Below are 20,227 nucleotides of genomic sequence, written 5' to 3'. Positions count from 1 at the left end.
ATCATTGTTGGACATTTGGCTTGGTTCCAAGTCTTTGCTATTGTGAATAGTGCCACAATAAACATACGTGTGCATGTGTCTTTATAGCGGCATAATTTATAATCCTTTGGGTATATACCCAGTAATGGGATGGCTGGGTCAAATGGTATTTCTAGTTCTAGATTTCTGAGGAATCGCCACACTGTCTTCCACAATGGTTGAACTAGTTTACAGTCCCACCAACAGTGTAAAAGTGTTCCTATTTCTCCACATCCTCTCCAGCACCTGTTGTTTCCTGACTTTTTAATGATCGCCATTCTAAATGGTGTGAGATGGTATCTCATTGTGGTTTTGATTTGCATTTCTCTGATGGCCAGTGATGATGAGCATTTTTGCATGCATTTTTTGGCTGCATAAATGTCTTCTTTTGAGAAGTGTCTGTTCATGTCCTTTGCCCACTTTTTGATGGGGTTGTTTGTTTTTTTCTTGTAAATTTGTTTGAGTTCATTGTAGATTCTGGGTATCAGCCCTTTGTCAGATTAGTAGGTTGCAAAAATTTTCTCCCATTCTGTAACTTGTCTGTTCACTCTGATGGTGGTTTCTTTTGCTGTGCAGAAGCTCTTTTGTTTAATTAGATCCCATTTGTCTATTTTGGCTTTTGTTGCCATTGCTTTTGGTGTTTTAGACATGAAGTCCTTGCCCATGCCTATGTCCTGAATGGTATTGCCTAGGTTTTCTTCTAGGGTTTTTATGGTTTTAGGTCTAACATGTAAGTCTTTAATCCATCTTGAATTAATTTTTGTATACGGTGTAAGGAAGGGATCCAGTTTCAGCTTTCTACATATGGCTAGCCAGTTTTCCCAGCACCATTTATTAAATAGGGAACCCTTTCCCCATTGCTTGTTTTTGTCAAGTTTGTCAAAGATCAGATAGTTGTAGATATGCAGCATTATTTCTCAGGGCTCTGTTCTGTTCCATTGGTCTATATCTCTGTTTTGGTACCGGTACTGGTACACTTCTAAGAAATTCTTAACTTTTCTTCAAATTTTCACAGTCACTCCTCCCCTGAATAACTTATATAATAAGGATGACCTCATAATTATGATCAATCAGTATTCTTTAACTCTTTGAATTTAAATTGGCCAACTCAAACATTAGTATGTTAAATAACACACATGCATTTTTCCTAAGAAATTACACACACACCCACACAACTTCTTAGTTTATAGCGATAGAAAAACTCTCATAATTTATCTCATCATAACAAATAGTATACATGATTCTTAAGACATCATATTCATAGTAGATATAAATTTGTATTCTGCTTCTATTCTTCAATTTTAGCAATAATATTTCATCCACTAGATACTTTTCTAATTAATTCCTTGCATTTACAAACTCCTCATTAAAACAAATTTAGTGGAGTAATTTATGAGGTAATAATTACGCACCACACACATCTCTACACCCAAGTTCTAAGAAGTAGCCAAGCTCACTAAAAAGATTATGCTAGATATTCTGGAAGGGGAAGAGAGGTTAGGAGAACTTTAGCAGCTAAGGAAAAGGAGGAGAAAAAAGTTAGAGACTAAAGGGGTTACAGAAGTAGTGGAGACATAAGCCGTGCTCTGTGGCTCTAACTCTGGATGATGGCAAGACATTAAAGGAATTGCTACCTGGAACACCAAATAGGCTAGCTTCTAGGTAGAGTGTACCTCATGTCCTCCAAAGATGGCCTTTCTCAGGGAGTGGTAGGAACATAGCAGATCTCTGAATGCTACAGGCTGGAATGGGGTCCAGTGTGAACTAATGGCAAATGATTTGATGAGTGTCCCTGATTCATAGGTATTAAGTTAGGCTTCAGCAACTTGGCAGAATTTGGTGAACTCAGTAGTAATAACTCAAGTTAAATTTCTGCCTTCTCAGCAAATACGTAAAAAATAGATTTAACTGATTTGGAGAAAGGAAAGATATTTTTTGCACAGCTGAATATCTGGACTAAGATTCAAAACTACTAGAATAACCTACTCAGAAAAGAAAGTCTTTTTGCATGTCACTTTATCCTTCTGGATCATTCTATTGACAATTTCATGAGAGCAAAACTGGTATGTCAAAGGGTAAGGATATTTTTGATGAACCTGGAGACGCAGTACCAAATTGCTTATCTAAAAGTCTGACCAACTGATACTGCCACCTTCTTCATAGATTTCAATGATACCAGTATTGTTAATTTTTTGGGTTTCATTTTATTTTTTAATCCATTGGTTAATAAAAATAGTGCCTTCATATTTTCTTTATTTACTTCAAAACCAAAGAAGTGAAACTATTGTTCTTGTTCTTTAAGTAAACTTTGATGAGATATGATTGCTGCAAAATGCAGCCAATTTGATGAATACACAATTCAATAAATTTTGATGAAACCACCACTACAATAGAGTTACAAAATATTACTATCACCCCCATTAATTTCTTTTCCTCTTCGCAATTCATCTGTCCCTACATACTCTGCTCCAGTTAACTACTGGTCTGCTTTCTGTCAGAATAGATTAGTTTACATTTTCTAAATATTTATGTATCATTCATTATGTATTATTTTGTGCTTCAGTATGTATTTTTTTCTAGCTTTTCTCTTTCAGAATAATTCTTATTGAGAATTAGTATTTCTCTTACATAAACTATTTTAGGCCTTTTCCTCATTTATCTTCAAATAAATTTAAAAATGGTCTTTATTAAAATACATTTATTAAAAACATCACAGGGGATTTAAACTTTTAAAATTTTTATGTAATTTATATGTAATTATATAATAATTTTTACTTTTATAACTTGATCTTACTAGAAGCTGTAATAAAACTGGAATTTAGAAAATAATTTTTACCAAAGTACTCTGTTTATATCTAGCTAACTCAATATTTTAACAAAGAAAATAATATTTACTAACTTTTGTTTCTACATTTAGTCAAAATGTGGAGTAGGCTAATTCCATGCATATTAGAATTTTATTGTTATTTTGCAAGAACTGTTAACTTTAATTCCAATTTTGATATACTTAAGTCGATGTTCTAACTTTTGTTTTTATTTTATGAAACTCCAATATTTCATTTCCTTCTTGTTTATAAATGTTTGAAGCTATTATATCCAATGATTAAAAGAAAAAGGAAGACATATATTAACTCTGAGGTGAATGTTCATCTTCAAGTAAAAAGGTTTGCTTAGACTAAAAAACATTTAACAGATCAAGAATTAAACAAAAATTATCAAATGACATAATGTTTATATTTTACTATGATCCATAAGAATATAAATATTTTATTAATAAGTTGTATTAATGAGAAATCATATTTCACTTATACCATTTTTAATTACACCATCTTATTAGGATATTAAAATCAAATAACATCTATAAACAGCACATGAATAATGATTTTCCAGCTTTAATAAACTGAAAAATCATCACCATTACTTTTTAAACTCTTTTAGAGATAACATTTGATTGTGAAGATCATTGTACTTGTTCCTTAAACATCAATTTTGCATTTTTTTTCCTTGGAAAGAGAAAGAGAAAGGATATTCCACAGCTAACCACCGTAGCAGATAATGTTTCTGAATGTTTTAAGTAATCACAACTGTAACTTCCCATTTTGATATCCATAGTGATCATACCACCTATTAAAGAAGACAAAAGAAAGGAAGACACTTTTATTGAGCTCCTATTATTACAGCTACTATATTCAATATTTAATCTATATTGTCTCATTTAATCCTCCCCAAACAGTCATAAAGCGGAAATATTATCTTCATCTTGCAAATGGGGAAACTGTTATTTAAAGTGGTTAAATTATACAAATTCACCAGGGAAATTAAAGCAGTAATTTAGTTCTGCCCTCTATATAGCTAGTTACTAAATCAGTATTTGGGTTTCTCCTCTATATATAAACAAAACCAGTTTCTTCAGTCACTTCTAGATGGTCCAATCAAGTATTGTTAATCCTACCCTCCGCATGCTTTTATTTTCCACTTTTGGAACTTCAAAATAAACCATCGAAATTCTTAAATGATGCCAAAGTTGTTTAAAGTGCCAGACAGTAATAAAAGAAAATTCAGCTATTGACAGTTTTAAAGGGAATTCTAGACATGTAATTCCACCTTGGGGACCAGGATACGGGAATTTGGAGTAAGTCTGAAGGAAGAAAATTTGTGTCCCAATTGCATATCATTCTTGATTAAGAACTATTAGAAACAGAAATAGGTCATCAGTAAGATAATTTACTCCAACTTCCTAATAGTAGTTACGGCCACAAAGGGATGTTAATAAAAATAGACATTTTTTTTTAAAGGCAGTATGCCCCTGGGAAAGAAACTATTTCCTCGCAGTTATAAAAAGAACTGAGACTATTATAAAGCATTAAAAGTTTGAGTTTGGGACATTAAACAGCAACTGGATTCACTTATTTTCAGAGACTTCATTAACCTGTTAATGTTTATTCATGCCAATTCTTAGCAGACTAAAAATAGCTAAAATCCTACTGAGACTAGTATTCTTCAAGAAGAATCAACACATTCTATTGTAAAAAGTACATTTGTTTCCTTTTTTTCCCTTGGAGGTGTTTTTTTCCTTGGAGGTGGCTTATCTTCTAGTGGCTACTCTTTTTTTAACATTTTAATTTTAGGGTTACAGGTACAGTTTTATTACATAGGTAAACTTGTGTCATGGGGGTTTGTTGTACAGATTATTTCATCACCGAGGTATTAAGCCTAGTACTCATTACTTGTGATTCCTGATCCTCTCCCTCCTCTAACCCTCCACCCTCTGAGAGGCCCCAGTGTGTGTTGTTCCCCTGTATGTGTCCATGTGTTCTCATAATTTAGCTCCCACTTATAAGTGAGAACATGTGGTATTTAGTTTTCTGTTCCTGTGTTAGTTTGCTAAGGATAATGGCCTCCAGCTCCATCCAAATCCTTGCAAAGAACGTAATTGCATTCCTTTTTATGGCTACGTTGTATTCCATGGTGTACATGTACCACGTTTTCTTTATCCAGTCTATCACTGATGGGCATTTAGATTGATTCCATGTCTTTGCTATTGTGAACAGTGCTGTAATGAACATACACATTCATGTGACTTTATAATAGAATGATTTATATTCCTTTGAGTATATACCCAGTAATGAGATTACTGGGTTGAATGGTATTTTTGTCTTTAGGTCTTTGAAGAATCACCATGGTGTCTTCCACAATGGTTGAACTAATTTACACTCTCACCAGCAGTGTATAAATATGATTTCTTTTTTCTCCACAACCTCGCTAGCATCTATTATTTTTGACTTCTTAATAGTACCCATTCTGACTGGTGATAGGTGGTATTTCCTTGTAGTTTTGATTTGCATTTCTCTAATGACTGGTAATTTGAGCTTTCTTTCTATTGGCCACATGTATGTCTTCTTTTGAAAAGTGTCTATTCATGTCCTTTGCCTAATTTTTTATGGGGTTGTTGTTTTCTTGTAAATTTCTTTAAGTTCTTTACAAATGCTGGATATTAGACTTACAGCCAAGTCACAGACAATTTGCCACTCACAACTACCACACAAAAAAAGACGAAAATACTTAGGAGTATGGCTAAGTAAAAAGGTGAAAGATCTCTACAAGGAGAACTACAAACCACTGCTCAAAGAAATAAGAGATGACACAAACATTCCATGCTCAAGGATAGGAAGAATCAATTGATAAAACGGCCATATTGCCCAAAGCAATTTATAGATTCCACGCTATTCCCATTAAACTATCATTAACATTCTTCACAGAACTAGAAAAAACGATTCTAAAATTCATCTGGAACCAAAAAGAGCCCGATTGGCCAAGGCAATCCGAAGCAAAAAGAACAAAGCTGGAGGCATCACACTACCCTACTTCAAACTATACTACAGTGCTCCAGTAACCAAAACAGCATGGTACTGGTTAAAAAAAAAAAAATCAGACACATAGACCAGTGGGACAGAATAGAGAACCCATAAATAAAACCACACACTTAAAACTATCTGAACTTCAACAAACCTGATAAAAACAAGAAAAGCAAGAAGACAAGCATTTCCTATTCAATAAATGTGCTGGGAGAACTGGCTAGCCATAGGCAGAAGATTGAAACTGGACCCCCACCTCACACCACATACAAAAATTAACTCAAGATGGATAAAGACTTAAATGTAGGCCAGGTGTGGTGGCTCAGACCTGAAATCCCAGCACTTTGGGAGGCTGAGGAGGGCGGATCACAAGGTCAGGGAGATCGAGACCATCCTGGTCAACATGGTGAAACCCCATCTCTACTAAAAATACAAAGATTAGTTGGGTGTGGTGGTGTGCACCTGCAGTCCCAGCTACTCGGGAGGCTGAGGCAGAAGAATTGCTTGAACCCAGGAGGCGGAGGTTGCAGTGAGCGGAGATCGCGCCACTGCACACTAGCCTGGCAAAAGAGTGAGACTCTTTTTAAAAAATAAAAAAGACTTAAATGTAAAACCATAAATACCACTGAGGACATAGGCACGGGCAAAGATTTCATGAAGACACTGAAAGCAATTGCAATAAAAGCAAAAACTAGGATATAATTAACCTAAAGAGCTTCTGCATAACAAAAGAAACTGTTAACAGAATGAACAACCTACAGAATTTTTACTAACTATGCATCTGGCAAAAGACTTATATAAAATTTTTCTACCCAAAGTACTAATATCAGAGACTTTTTAAAATCAACTCTTTCATTAATCCTATTTACTCATTCTCTCTCTCTCTCCCTTTGTCTTCCTGTCTCTCTCTTCCCTAATAGTTTTAAATTACTTTTTATTAAAAAAGTGTTGAAATGTTGCATAATAATGGTGAGTGCTTACGAAGTGAGAGGTGCTTTACTAAATCTCCTATGTACATTATCTCATTTAATCCTCACAAAAATCTCATGACATAGGTATTGCTCTCTCTCCTATATTGTAGTGCTTGAACAGCTTGCCCTGTGAGTGGCAAAACTGAGCTTAGAACTCAGTCAATCTGAAATCCAGAGCCTTCATGCCTCATCAATAAATTACATTGCCCCCTCTTTACATTACATATACAGAGGCAGCATTTCCATTAAATCATAACTAACTTCTTACATGGGTTTATTATTATACAAAAACTATTTTAATTTTTCAGGTTTTTGGAAACCAGATAGTTTGTCACTAAATGGTAGTTTTTGTTTTGTTTTTCCATATTTTTCAAGTAAAAAAATAAGAATGAAGAGTCACTTAAAATAATCTAACACTAAAATAGGAAGGAAAAAATATCCAGGAAGTAATAAGGGAACAGCTTTGCAAATGTTAACTCTTTGCAGGAAGAAACTGTTTCCAATATATTCAATGAAATATCTTTAAATACAACACTTGGCTCATAGAAAGTGTGAGTTAAAAAAACTATGTAAACATGATTCTTGATTTCTTGATTTTGAAAATTGGGACATTTTCTTCTGTGCTTTAGATTCTGAGTTTTAGCTTCTTGAAGAATAAAGTAAACAACAAATAGCTCTCTGTTCCTTTCATGCTTTATTCAAATTCTTCATGTTTGGGAACTTAAAGTGTTTAACTCTCTTTAGAATTTCTTTCAGATCAATTAGATATAAAATGTCAGGGTATGTGCATTAATTCTAAAGCTAAAAATTTACTTATTCATTACACTAGTGAGAGTCATAAAATGGCATGTTCTTTATATGAAATCACAGCAAGCTACAATAAAGACATATTAATCATATTTTACCACCTCTTCCCATGACTGAGATCAATGTATTATTTGGGCATTAGTGGTTTCAAATAAAAGTAAAAATTTAAACATATGAGAAATATTTACATATTTTGCCATTTGAGAAAAAGATATGGTTGAGAAGTAAGACTGTATTCCATTTACTGCTCTACTCTTATACTAGGTCTCAATAGAGTAAGAATAACAGATGGGAACATAGGGTATATTTATTTGTATTAGGACTTTAATGTGCAAATTATTGTTCTAAAAGAATGAGAAATGAACTGACCACCAGATCATCTCATAACAATTCCTCTAAGTAAAAAGAGAAAAAAAAATACGGAAACAGAAACGGAGATTGTGAACTCTGTGAGGAATAAGCCTTGACATTTTATTTTCCTATGTAATGTACTCAAATGCAAAATATTGCTTCCATTAAAATGCATAAAAATCAATTTCAGAGTATGAAGTGTAAATGTTGCAGCAGATTCATTCCGCTAATCTTACGGATGATTCTTTACTCAGGATGATGTTTGTCTTTATGCATAATTGAATTTTACAACTCTTCAGCAGAGAAAATAAGTTATTTCCTTATTGGAGGATTTTAAATCTAAATGAATATAAATAGGAAATAGTTTTAAAAGAAACATTGTAAAATAGTAAAAAAAAAAAAAATCTAACATTTTACTTCTAAAGGTCATATACTATAAAGTTGAAAACCTATTTTCCCTGATAATAGATATTAGTCTTGTTTGCTAATATTATATCTAACATATCACTAAGTAAATATATATAGTAGCAAAATAAGAACATGAAAAAAATCTTAGAAGGTAAATTATAAAGATAAAAATAAATAAGAATAAAGTACTTGAAATTGAAATAATATTCTGGTTAGGGACAATCTCTCATGAGAAATAATTTCAAATTTGAAAAAGAGATGTAAAGACAAAACAAAGGGCCGAGAGCGGTGGCTCAAGCCTTTAATCCCAGCACTTTGGGAGGCCAAGGCAGGCAGATCATGAGGTCAGGAGATCGAGACCATCCTGGCTAACTCAGTGAAACCCTGTCTCTACTAAAAATACAAAAAAATTAGCCAGGTGTGGTGGCATGTGCCTGTAGTCCCAGCTACCCAGGAGGCTGAGGTAGGAGAATTGCTTGAAAACAGGAGGTGGAGCTTTCAGTGAGCCAAGATCGCGCCACTGCACTCCAGCCTGGGCAACAGAATGAGACTCCATCTCAGAAACAAAAAAGAGTTAGTGAGGCATTGGATCCACAGATACTTTATTGCTGCCCAGGCATGAAAGCAATGACCAACAGAGAGATGGAGGTGCTAAGATAAGGAATTCTGGTAAATAACTTGTCCTCCTATTTGATGAAGCAAGGATATGAACTACTCTTGGGCATGATGGATGTAAATAATGCTGCTGTGCTCAAGCTGGCCTGCTAATACTACTCATTCAGGCAGAAAACAAAGAAAAGGTATGCTGGGATCAGTCTTTGTTGGATTTTAACCAAGAATAAAGTGATTAAATAAGTGGATTTCAATCTTGACCAGCCTCTTTCAGTGACCCAAGAAGTGGAACACCTCTTAGGTGATTCTAAAAGAAAGTACATGAAGACCATTCAGAATTACAGGAATTAGGAGCCCAACCATGCAGAGGACATCTGGAGTAAGTGTCAGCCTGAGAAGCAACAACCAAGGAAAAGAAGACTGCAATCTGATTGAGTCAAGTAAGAAGATATTTACCCGCTCTTGTCATATCACAGATGGAGCTGGCATCTAGAAGTGGGAGTGAAAAGAGATGTCTTGAAGCCCACCCACAACCTAGTACTCTTAAAGCTATAAGAGCTGTCATCACAGACGGGAAATGTAGAAAAACCTTTGAGTATAATTTGAGATTGGCATTTTAAAATCAATAAATAATGAAATAAACTAATAACTCAAGTAGCTGAAAAGTTATAGCATCTGTCCAAGAAAGAGTCAAGGAAGATGCTACCTAGAGAGAAAAAGGGGAGAAGTTTCATTTTAATATAGCTGGGGTGATGACTGGAAAAAATATGATAACCTATTTAAATAATGACATGTTGTAACTCCTCAAGACACCAATTGCTATATTCAGTGGTATACTTAATATAATAATATTGTGTTCTGTTTTTTAGGATAACACCATGGATCATAAAGCTCAGGTGTCTACCTTTGAGAAAGGACACATTCAGAAATAGTTATGCCCACAAACCAGTATTAGAAGAAAACATTTATTCAACAAATGTTTTCTCAATGCTTCATTATATGTGCCAAGCACAATTCTGGTTGTATATAGTAATTTTAGTGATGAGTGAACAGGGTCAGACATGTCCTGTAGAGTTACAATACACTGTGATTAAGCAATAGTTGAGGGAGAACTCTCCAAGGAAATGATATTAGAAATAACACCTGAGTAATGAAAAGGCATCGACCATGTGATGATCTAAGTGGCAAAGGATAAGGCAAGGTGATATAGACTGCATTGTGTCCCCAAAATGCATAGGTTGAAACTCTAACCCCCAATGTGATATGAGATAGGGCTTTTACAAAGGTTATTAACATTAAATAGGGTTATAAGGCTCAGGCCTGAAACCAATAGGATTGTTGTCCTGATAAGAAGAAGATACATGACAAGTGCACAAGCACAGAGGAAAAACCATGTGATGACACAGCAAGAACATGGCCTTCTGCAAGTAAGGAAGAGCATCCCCACCAGAAACTAACCCTGCCATAACCGTGATCTTTGACTTTCCACCTCCAGAAATGTGAAAACATAAATTTGTGGCATTCTGCTAGGGCGGCCCTAGAAGACTCATACAGAAGAGCAGATACTTAAGACAGAGGAAGCAACAAATGCAAAGGCCCTAAAGGAAGAAATTTCGAGAGTTCTAAACAGTGAGTGATGTGAATAACAGTGTAGTCACAGGAAGTAAGGCCAATGTTGGAGATGAAGGTGTAGGGGCAGGCAACGGCTAGATCCTGGAAGGAGAAGAGGTCATCCTGAGCCATGACCCTGAGTTTGGATATTATTTTAAAGATAAAATGAAGCAAAAGAAAGATAAAAGAAACGACCAGCTGCTTCTTAGAAAATGAATAGTTGGGGCACAAATGTGGAACTGTTAGGCTATACAGTCCAAGTTTAACCTATGAAATTAATAGTGATCAAGAGGAAGGAACACATTTGCAGTACATTTTAAACTTGCTGATGAATTATGAGAAAGTAGTGTTACCTGTTTGGCCACTCTGGCTGCAAGTCTTTTCATTCTAAGAGTAATATAAGGACCACAATATTTAGATATCTTATGCTGAAGGTTTTTTATAAGTTGTAATTCATTAAAATGAAGAAAACACTTTATCAACAATGATTTAACCCATTTATGCCAGAGGTTGCCTTTTTTTAAAAAAAAATCAAACCTTGGTGATGACTTTGAGCAGTAGGATATAAATAGCTCCCACAAGCTTAGCGTTCCAATAACGGATCACTAGGCATAATAAATGGATTAAGAACAGACTCTTAAGGGGAATATATGCAAATTATATAAAAACAATTTTAAAAAACCTAAAGGTGGGTCTATATTTTGAGATCCCCTTTAGCAAGTAAATTTTTATCCAAATGGCTAGGAGAAGTTACTGTACTGGACCAGTGGGAATCTCTTCCTGTGAAACCTTTTTTGGGTAACTCACAGAGACTGTGCTCCAGTCTGGATAATAGCATTTATCACATCATGACCCCTATTGCTGACCACAAAACTACAATTCTTAGTGTTCTATTCTTGTTAGCATTGCTATAGCTCTGTCTCTCCATCCTGCATTTTCTTCACTCTTCATCTATGCTCCAACAGACTTAGGTACTCTGCAGGTCCATTTCAGTATTTTGTAAACTGGACTGCCCTAGAAATATTATTTTTCTTACTTGTCCAGAGTTACATAACATGTTGTCCTATTATTTCGCTATAATGACCTGATCTGTGAAATTTCTGCATGCATTATTCATCTTATTATTGTCAGTGAATCCGCATATATCTATATTTTTCATCTCTGTCATTTATTCTGGGGATTCACTGAGGTCATCTGATCTAGCCTGCACATGGCAGGAAACTGCTTCAGTCTGTGGATCTTGGCTGGTTGCAATCTTCACTGCAGTTGGGGCTCAGTCTGCACCAGAAAACACTAGGAAAGCTCCTGGTATTGACAGAGGTATAATAGAGCAAGCAAAAAGAAGCTAGGCCACTTGAGGCATAGGCTCAGAACTGGCATACTACAACTTAGACTCATATTCCATTGGCCCAAACAAACCTTATTGCTAAGGCCAAAGTCAAGGAATCTGGAAAAGCACTTGTGCTTTAGTGGAAAAAACTTCAAAGTTATATGCGAAAAAGCATGAATACAAGGAGAAATGAAAAACTGGGACCAATGATTCAAATGACGACACCTATATACAAATACCACACACAGTAAACATCACAGACACAAACTTACAAAGAAAAGCAAAAATATAATAATTATGTATATGTTTTATATATACATAATATATACATATATATTGTGTGTATATACATGTTCTCGAGTTTATTAAAAATCTGATAAATTAAATCTGTTCTATCAGGACTTCTGGCCACAGAGATATAACAGAGAATAAATATGTACTTACTGGTGAAACAACTAAAAAAAAGGAGAAAAACATATAATCCCCAAGACAAAGGAATAAAATGAAGTCAGCCTCAACATTGCTCCAACTTATGTGTAAAGAAAGTGTCCAGGCTACAACACAGTGAGGAGGAAATGAGGTAGAGACAGGCAGTCTTTTTGTGTTGAGAAAACATAGCTGGAGTCACAGCTCCAGCCGTGAACTGAAAGAGTTCACAGGAGATAGATTACTAGAGAGGAGAGTGATGGCAAAAGAAAAAAACTGAATTTGTGGAGTGCCTCCTCAAATACTTGGCCAAGTGATGATTAGCACATATGTGTGAGAAAATTACCCAAGGCCACAGAAAGAAGCACCCAGAAGATTAGAAAAGTCTTGTATCAATATTAAGAAAAATGATCAGAGCATTAATAAACTATAGAGAACATAAATGTGGGCGGCAAGCCACCCAGGTGCCGAGGCAAGGGACCGAGGACACGAGCTGTTCCAGTATAATAAAATATAAAATAAGAATAGTTATATCAGATATAGATCTTAGATATGATTATATATGAATATCATTAATCATTAGTTTGTAACAATTACTCTTTACTCCAATACTATAATAATCCTCCCTCTATAATCATAACCTAGGAAAAACCAGGCCATACAGAGATAGGAGCTGAGGGGACATAGTGAGGAGTGACCAGAAGACAGTGTGAGCCTTCTGTTATGCCCAGACAGGGCCACCAGAGGGCTCCTTGCTCTAGCGGTAACGCCAGCATCTGGGAAGACGCCCGTTGCCAGGCAGACCATGGTCTAAGGGTAGCGTGTCAAGGAAAAACACCCGCTACTTAGCAGACCGGGAAAGGGAGTCTCCCTTTCCCCAGGGGAGTTTAGAGAAGATTCTACTCCTTCACCTCTTGTGGAGGGCCTGACATTAGTCAAGCTCGCTTGCGGTTATCCGGAGGCCTGTCTCCCTGTGATGCTGTGCTTCAGTGGTCATGCTCCTAGTCCGCCTTCATGTTCCATCCTGTACACCTGGCTCTGTCTTCTAGATAGCAGTAGCAAATCAGTGAAAGTACTAAAAGTCTCTAATAATGGTGTAATTTGTTTCTCTCTTTGTCTCCTCTCCCTCTCTGCCTCAGCTGCCAGGCAGGGAAGGGCCCTATGGCCAGTGGACACGTGACCCACGTGGCCTTACCTATCATTGGAGATGGCTCACTCTCTTTATCCTGCCCCTTTGTCTTGTATCCAATAAATATCAGTGCAGCCTGGCATTTGAGGCCACTACTGGTCTCTGCGACTTGGTGGTAGTGGTCCCCTGGGCCCAGTTGTCTTTCCTTTTATCTCTTTGTCTTGTGTCTTTATTTCTACACTCTCTCGTCTCCGCACATGGGGAGAGACCCACCGACCCTGTGGGGCTGGTCCCTACACATAAAGCGGTAAAAATGTATGCAAATAAAGATCCCAAAATAAATGGGAGACAGAAAAAGAGAAGAAATTCAGAATTCTATCAGGTAAATTTAACAAGTAGATTGAAGTAATTTAAAAGAATCAAGCAGAAATTCTGGAGCTGAAAAATGTGATGGACAAATGAAGAATGTATCAGAGTCTTTCAATAGCAGGTTTGATCAAGCAGAAGAAGGATTAGTGAGGTTGAAGGTAGGCTATGTGAAAATACATAGAGGAGACCAAAAAAAAAGAATAAGAAACAGTAAAGCATGCCTACAGGATCTAGAAAATAGCCTCAGAAGAATAAATCTAAGAGTTACTTGCCTTAAAGAAGAGGTAGAGAAAAAGATAGGCGTAGAAAGTTTATTCAAAGGGATAACAACAAAGAACATCCCCAACCTAGAAAAAGATGTCCATATCCAAATACAATAAAGTTATAGAACACCAAGCAGATTTAACCCAAAGACAACTACCTAAAGGCATTTAACAATTGAACCCCCAAAGATCAAGGATAAAGGATCCTAAAAGCAGAAAGAGAAAAGAAACAAATAACATACAATGGAGCTCCAATACATCTAGCAGCATGAGCATTTCCTTCACTACCCTAAATGGTGTCTGTGTAGGTCACTTGCCCCATAAGTCCACTGGCTGTGAGGCCAGTTCAGCCCTAGATTCACCTAGAAGTTTCAGTCATTGGGGCCTAGACTGCCTTTCCCGTTTATTTGGGGCCCCCAAGCACTTTAGCATGTGGGGGTGAGACTTGCCAGAACTCAATTTTTTGACTGCCGGGATGGACAATTTCCTTCTAGCTGAGGCTGATTTAAATACTCCTTCTGCGGGTTGGCATCAGCTGTGTTCAGCCTGGTTTTGCTTTCTGCTATTACAAAGGACTACTGAGTTCAATGCAATGTCTCACAGTTGCTGCACTGTCCCTCTCCCAGGCACAGAGATTCTCACTCTGAGCCACACAGCCACTTCCAGGGAATGGAAGAGGTGTGCCATCAGTAAATCAGGACTATATCCTACCCTCTTCCAGTGCCTCTTTCAGTAATATGAAATTAAGTCTAGGTACTGTGAATGCTCACCTGATTTTTGGTTCTTATGAAGGTGCTTATTTTGGGTAGATAGTTATTAAATTGGTGTCCTTGTGGTAGTGGGATGATTGGAGGCTTCTATTTGGCCATCTTGCTCTGCCCCTCCATAAATGTTCTTAACAAATTTATTTGTAACAGCCACAAACAAGATACTACCAAAATGTCCATCAGCAAATGAATGGATAAACAACTAGTGGTATATCCAAACAATGCTCTACTACTCAGCATTAAAAGTAATGAACTTTTAATACTGAGTACTGATACATCCAGTTACGTGAACAAATGGCAAAATAATCATATTGAATTAAAGAGCAGGCAAAAGAGTGGATACTGCAGATGCCTGTGATAATTCTAGAACATGTTAACCAACATAAAGAGACAAGTGTATAGAGCCATAGTTACTGGCTGTACTAAGGGAAAGGAGAGAGGAATTACATAGGTGCGTAAGGAAAAATTTGGGAATGAAAGATATGCTTATTGTCTTAGTTGTGATGATGGGTTCACGGCTCTAGACATATGTCAAAACTTACCAAACTGCACACTTTAAAGTACAGTTTATTTTATGTCATTATTACTTAATAGAGCTATTATAAATAAGTCTCATTTGGTCTCTTGATTTTAACTGAATTGTATGCATTTTAAAGTAAATACATATTTTATAATGTAAATAACTATTTCTTATTAGAACTTTTTATATTTAATTTACTTTTTTTCTGAAATTGGAATGTTCACATTATTATAGTTAAATTTAACAGAGTGGGGGGGAATTTGAAGTGGAGATTCTATCAAAAATGTTGAAATTCAGAGAAAAAGCTTTGAATCATTGCCAAAAGTTCAGATTTTTTTCATTCAAAATCAGAAGTGTTGATTTTATTGTTGGAAGATACATTAATTGTTTAAAGTCATTACCAGAAACTTGTAGAATTTAACTTCTATATAAATAACTATCTGAATATACAAAGTATCAAACAAAAAACACAGCCCATACCTACAGCAAGCTGCTTTAGTAAGACACATATCTTCAATGTTTCATTCACCACTTTGGGATTTTCTTTTTATATTTTAAGATTAATGAAGCTGTTGATTTTTTTTTTCAGGAAGAATGAAGAATGGAAGAATGAACAAACTGCAGGTTAGCCAAATAGTGCAAGTAAACAAGGAAAGACAATAAACAAATAGCCAAAGCAATTCTGAAATGGAATGTAAAAGCACTGATTTTCCTTAAATGTTTTCTCATAATTAAAAAAAGTCACTACCCAGAGATCGTCAGCTATTAGTGAAGTTTTTGTTTCTAATTTTTAAATAAATTATCTGTTTCTGTGAGCCCAATGAACTTGATAACGGTCTCAGAGTCTGGGAGCCTTGTCAAATATGTGGGGAGCTGCGTCTTCTGGATGTGGAATCACGCTCCAGTGCTGTTCTCACCAGCAGTGTTCACTCCTCTCCTGATCCCCTTCCACTCTGTTATATTTGTATTTTAATGTGTCCCTTTTGATTATCACTGTGAACTCAGAGCCTTTCCCAAACATAATTTATTTTAATTAATCATGTATATATATTCTTTTTAACATTAAAACTGGAGATGGGAATAGTTTTAATGGGTTTTTCCCCTTACAACACTTATTCTTTTATTCTAAAAGCATATTTAGTTTGACATTGAAAAGACAGTCCAGACAGACCCTCATAATTTTCCTGTATTAAGAAATGAAACTGGCTGTAACCCAAACACTCCTGGATCTTTCTGGAAAAGAAAACACACACATATGTTTCTGGGGTAAAGTTCCACTACTGCTTATAGGCCCTACTTAATGACAGAGCTGGACAAAATCATTTTAAGTTGTTACTTTATACTGATTTTACCAATTGAACATCTATTTCCCTTGCTTTTTCTTACAGTATAAGGTTTCAGCAACTAGTAAGATTTTCTTTTACAATACTTTATTGTATAATGTTACTTCTTTTTTCACACAGCCCTTTACTCCTAATTTCAATTTACAATTTTCTATGACAAGGGAGTTAAATTTGATCAAGAGGAGACAATGATTTTGGTAATTATTTTCTTCTCCAATGATAAAACTTGTGTCAATAATTTTCAGTTTAATTTACTTGTTGGTGGAGGGTTCATTAAATCTACTAAAGGAACCATTTCAATTAGAATTAACACTTTTATCTAGCTTACAAATATATATATAAGACAAACCTTGATATGCTAATCTTCTGGGAAAAGAGGCTGTCACAGCAAATTTAAGACATTTTTTCATAACATACCACTACTCCGTGGCCATCAGACAGCAAATAAACATGCACTGTTATGTTAAGGAAAATTATCTCAAAAAAGAATTTCTGATCCTTTAGGAATTCTTAAATACTTTGATCATCACCCCTTTGAAGTAATATTCATTTAAAGAAACATTCCACGTGCAATGCTGGACTCTTCAATGTTTCATTAGTAGGTACAGAATTATTATATGATATATTTTGCATTCACAGGCAGATCATTAAATTCTGCAAGCATTGCTAATTTATGTTTCAACATCACAGTCCTTTCCTAAGAATGCCAAGTATACACATACGGAAAGAACTTTAATGGAAGAAGAGATGTATTAAGCAATAATTTTCTCCATTTCCTCCAAACAAGTTTTGCATATTTATGCCATAACAGAAAGGAAGGAAAGAAAGAAAGGAAAAGAAAGGAAGAAGGAAAGTGGGAGGGAAAGAAGGAAGGAGGTGAAGGGAGAGAGGAAAGAAAAAGGGAGAAATGAAGGAAGGGAGGGAGGGAGAGAGGTAGGGAGGAAGGGAGGGAGGGAGGGAAGGCAGGAGAAAGGAAGGAAAGGAAGGAAGTAAAATTCTGAAAAATCATTTTAATATTTAATGGTAAATAATTTTTCCAAATCCTTACTTTTGATGAATTAGAATGAATGGGTTGGATATCTATCTATTGATCTATCTATCTCTCTATTTATCTTTCTCTGTTTATCTCTATCTTAAAAGACAAGAGGTATAAAATGGGAAAATATAGTCACATTTTACAGGAAAGTTTAATCAAGTACACAGTATAAGAAAGTTCAAATATAAATAAACATAATGATAAAATATTCACCATTCAGCATAAATTCAGTTCTTTAAAGGGCAAAAATAAGACAGATTGGGTGGTGGAGAGGGCAGAGAAAAAGAGAAGTACAAAAATAAGATAATGACAATATACAATAATGATGAGTTTGCAGGAGGCATTACTGAAGACCCATGCCAAAAACAAAAACATAAAACTCCTATGCAAAAACATGCTTCATAATTTGAATATAACTATTACTTTGGTTGAAAACAAAGGTTCTTGTTTATATCTTAAGCAGATAAGATATATTACTTATTTTAGAAATATCTTCATAAAAAGTTTTTATTCAAGATTATCAATTTTGGGAAAATTTCAAAGAACACCCATTTTAAACATATTTCATAACATAATAAGCTAAGTATACAAAGTGTATATACACTTATGGCCTCCATGTGAGTTTACATCCCTTCATATAAGCAACAGCACAATTATAAATAGTACTGTGTTCCAAGGATTTGTGTATTGTTTGACACAGATTGTGATAATTAATGGCAATTCATGGTTTTTCAGGATGTAGTGGGTACACAGTAAATATTAGGCCTCCATCACACCTTAATAAACATATATCTAGGATTGCTAAAAGCAGAATATAATATAGATGTAGGGAGAAAAACATGAGAACCTACTGGAAATTTAGTCTATGGTTCACAGAAAATCTTTTTTTTAAATCATTTCTAAGTAAAATATAATTAAATTTTATTTATAATCTGATGCTGTGTATACTTTTACACAAAGATATAAATCATTAACTCACACTTTTTTAAACAAGCACATTTATATAAGACCTCATACTACAACAATCGTAGAAGAAAATCTAAGAAATACCATTCTGAATACTGGGCTTGAGAAAGAATTTATGACTAAGTCCTCAAAAGCAATTGCAACAAAAACAAAAATTGACAAGTGAGGCCTAATTAAGCTAAAGAGCTTCTACACAGCAAAAGAAATTATCAACAGGGTAAACAGACAACCTACAGAATGGGAGAGTATATTTGCAAACTATGCATCTGAAAAAGGTCTAATATTCAGAATCTGTAAAGAACTAAAACAAATCAACAAGTGTAAATAAATAAACAAGCCCATTAAAGTGGGCAAATATACTAACAGATACTTCTCAAAAGACATGTAAGTAGCCAAGAAACATATGAAAAGTGTTCCACATCACTAATCGTGAGAGAAATGTAAATAAAAACAATAACGAGATACCATTTGAAATCAGTCAGAAGGGCTATTATTAAAAAGTCAAAAAACAACAAGTCCAGTGTGGTGGCTCATACCTATAATCCCAGTACTTGAGAGGCCGAGGGGGGCAGATTGCTTAAGCCCAGGAGTTTGAGACAAGCCTGGGCAACAAGACAAAACCCAGTTTATTTAAAAAAAAAAAAAAAAAAAAAATATATATATATATATATATATATACACACACACACACATATATATATTTATGTATATATATTTTAGTTTTATAATATATTCATATATAAAAATATATATATGAATATACATATATATATATGAATATACATAATTAGTTGGGCAGGTGGCACACACGTGTAGTTCCAGCTACCATGGAGGCTGAGATGGGAGGATCATCTGAGCCCAGAGTCAGAGATATCAATGCTACTGTGAGCTGTGATCATGCCAACGCACTCCAGCCTGGGTGACAGAGTCAGACCCTGTCTCAAAAAAAAAAGCATTAGGTATATCTCCCAATAATGCTAGATGACGAGTTAGTGGGTGCAGCGCACCAGCATGGCACATGTATACATATGTAACTAACCTGCACAATGTGCACATGTACCCTAAAACTTAAAGTATAATTAAAAAAAAAAAAAAAAAAAACTACCTTTGTTTCAACCAGGAGTTTTGGAGCCTCTGATTATATCATAACCAAATTATCCTACAACAAAAACTATCAAAAAAAAAAAAAAAAAAAAAAAAGCAAAAACAGATGCTGGTGAGGCTGCAAAGAAAAGGGAAAACTTATATACTGTTGTGGGAATGTAAATTAGTTCAGCCACCATGGAAAGCAGTTTGTAGGTTTCTCAAAGAACTTAAAACAAAACTACCATTTGATGCAACAATCCCATTACTGGGTACATATATATTTTTAAATCAATCACTCTACCAAAAAGACATACACTTGTAAGTTCATCACAGCATTATTCACAATATCAAACACATTG

The 20,227-nt window shown here is 35.1% G+C and overlaps 1 protein-coding gene across 7 annotated transcripts in view; it reads right to left on the bottom strand.

The window, feature by feature from the left end:
- Positions 1-20,227, bottom strand: part of EPHA6 (EPH receptor A6) — a 943,752-nt gene that overhangs the window by 725,227 nt on the left and 198,298 nt on the right. The window contains exon 5 of one of the 7 annotated variants that reach the window (XR_008547033.2): positions 3,323-3,642. The exons of the other annotated variants lie outside the window; for them this stretch is intronic. The gene's annotated coding sequence lies outside the window, so the exon portion shown is untranslated. Of the gene's footprint in view, positions 1-3,322; positions 3,643-20,227 lie in introns of those variants that run through there. 7 annotated transcript variants of the gene reach the window in all.

This window comes from Pan troglodytes, chromosome 2, assembly GCF_028858775.2.
Source record: "Pan troglodytes isolate AG18354 chromosome 2, NHGRI_mPanTro3-v2.0_pri, whole genome shotgun sequence".
NCBI lineage: Eukaryota > Metazoa > Chordata > Mammalia > Primates > Hominidae > Pan > Pan troglodytes.
The sequence above is the reverse complement of the archived record's forward strand: the minus strand, read 5'-3'. Positions and strand labels throughout refer to the sequence as shown.